The sequence below is a fragment of the Branchiostoma floridae genome, chromosome 3 (genome assembly GCF_000003815.2).
Source record: "Branchiostoma floridae strain S238N-H82 chromosome 3, Bfl_VNyyK, whole genome shotgun sequence".
Lineage (NCBI taxonomy): Eukaryota > Metazoa > Chordata > Leptocardii > Amphioxiformes > Branchiostomatidae > Branchiostoma > Branchiostoma floridae.
In genome coordinates, this window is record NC_049981.1 from 23828727 (window position 1) to 23831524 (window position 2798).

The 2798-nt window shown below is 38.9% G+C and overlaps 1 protein-coding gene across 1 annotated transcript in view; it reads left to right on the plus strand.

The window, feature by feature from the left end:
• Positions 1–2798, plus strand: part of LOC118412578 (cGMP-dependent protein kinase 1-like) — a gene marked incomplete in the record, with an annotated part of 96400 nt that overhangs the window by 78618 nt on the left and 14984 nt on the right.

A 2798-nucleotide genomic window follows, 5' to 3' on the forward strand; every position in this document is an offset into this window, starting at 1 on the left:
CATTACTTTCGCAGCTGGTATTACGTTTGCACTGGGTAGATATGTGGTGTTCTGATCAGTGGGAGGGTTTCCTTTACTTTTATCATGCAGATACATGTATATGGTCACCCTAATATGAACGCCATATACTTTGGTGAGAAGGTTAATTATAGGTATAGTAGCGGATTCAGTACGTAGAGAATTTGAAATCCCATTTTCATACCGCTAGATAGGTACGTGATCCTGTATTTATCGTCTTACTGCAAATTGCTTTTTCTAGTTCCATTCTCCTAATGGCGAGTTGGTATGGCATATTAGGATAAAAAGAAATATATTTGATATCTGGTAGGTTGAACGCGTTCCGAAGTTCTAATTTCTTCTGAGAGTATACTAAAGGTCGAAGTCTCAGTCGAACCTCTCTGCTCATTGCGGGCTTGTTTACAGTAAAGATAAGCAACATGAACCATCTGGATCGTATCCATTCATACCTTCACAAAAACAAGCTGTCGCCTGGGTGAAAAGCTGTGGGAATGCGACTACACATTTGTTACTTCCATTTTTCATACGAGATCAAAAATTTGCACACCTTACAATCACAAAATCAAGACGTATCAAAAGGCACTGTCAAGACCAACCGTTTTATCCTTGCCCAGTCGCACGACCTCATGCAAATACACCTAAAGTAATCTTCAGATTTGTAAGCTATAGAGTTTATCTGATTTCTCTTTCAAAACATGCACCATCGACACCAGTTTAGAGTAGCGTATCACCCATGAAGAAGGTCCAAACAGAAAGTAATAGATGTCTTTTTAAAATCTGTACGATATGACCTAAGGGCATTAGTTTCCATTTTGCTTTGATTATAGACAAGGCACAAATTTGTTCGAGGGTTAATATCATAGGCAGCAAACTTGTCCAGACGGTTTGGCGCCATTCCTAGAGAAAGCTGATATGTCACATGTACTATTATAGCTACCAGCATTACTCGTTTAAGTCATAGATGTTGTAGTTTTCATTCAGTGTCATAAAATGTGCGATTCTTAACATGCATGGGGACTCTAACAAGAGATGAGGATACATTTAAATTTATTGTGAGAAAAATTAACATAAAGTGATAACAATTATAAGGTTTTTACGAATTCTAATAATTATTGCTATAATAACTGATACTAACTGTTACTACTAGAGGAAAGATCAGATATATGTATATAGTTAGACGTTTAGCTGCGAAAATAAAAATCATTATCGGTACCCATTCATAGTAGAACTATGTTTATCTTTGCAATGAATTATATTAGTGTGAACGGTGACAGGTGAAATTTCTTCAATTTCACATTCATATACTTCATTTTCTCACTTTACCAAAGCGGAAATGGTCCAAAGAGAGACATAAAGACGTTTTACACTGGCTAGCTGAACTGCTTTGAAGTTTGCAAAGCTCCACTCTGTCTTTGTAGAAGTAGAATACTTCGCTTCCACGCCCTGGGAATTAATCAGAGCCGGACGCACCTGCTGCTACGGTTCTTCTAATTGGTTGCAAAGCCCTAATTTTAGTGCCAGCCCGGCTGTAGGCCATTCACCAAAGGTGTTACAGATAAAGATTCTTACTTTCCATTACCTCAAAGACGCCGTGCACGTGTCTGGTATGTGCGCATGCCCGACTATTCTTCATGAACTGCACATACCAGTTATATGATATATTATGTCAATGGCTCTTTTAGTCTATATTAAGAAAATCCATTAGCGCAGGGTGCGCCCGATAGTACGTTATCATTAATGAATATTTGAAATTCTTGCAATTGATTCATCAATTCACAAACGTATCACTCTAGACGTTTTCTCAACATTAAAAATTTATTAGAACTGGTGATGGCGGCAGTCACTTGCAGACTTAAGCTAGTCTCTTTACTGACATCTTTTCCTTAAACGTTTCACTTCTCTTTTTCTTTGGCTACGTCAACTGCCTTAAATCAGAATCCGTTACATCCTATATATCGATTCCGTTGAGTTAATTATTAATGTTTTATCGATCCAAGGACGTTATATGTAACTTCTTGATCAATCAGAAGCTATTTTAATGCTATTGCACACTTAACGTTATGATTTCGCTTGCAAGATACTGTTCTTTTCGTAAAATCAGGTTGGTACAAGCTGATGTTCTTCCAGGATTGATAGTACCTCTACTAAAAATCAGTCTTACTCACATACTTTTCACCATGTTCGATAATTAAAAAAACCGTAGGTTGCGAAGGTTTTGACGGTTGTCGTGCCAACTGTAAGAATAGGGAATGATTGTGTGCGCCAAAGTCATTATGTACAAATGTACCTGTAAATAGACGTACTAATTGGTTTGCTATATTGGCAGCAACACTTCACATGCCACATTTCTCAAAAGGTCTGATTAGGTTATAAACTATGCACACCGGTGCAAAAGCCAAGTGAGTAGAGGGTTTGTTATGCATTCCGGAGGTCTCGGGCTCACCCGGCCTACCTGGGACATACCGAAGATTTTGTAAATGGTACTTGGCACTCAGCACTAAAGAGAAATAGTATGGGAACAGACCACATACATGTAGCACTGTCAACGAAGTAGTAGTAATACCTCGCTGCCTGTAGTGCAGGTACAATCGTGTGACCCAGTGGTTAGATGGAGATACGCTGCAGGATTATAAGTAAGCACTGTGGCTATCGATCTACAAGCATAGCCGCGCAGATCAAGCCAATCAGTGTCGAACCCAAAGCTAGTGTATAGAATTAGTCAGGACGAAGCTAAAACCTCTAATTAGGTGGGCGCTGCCTGCCGGCCAAATAGTCTATAT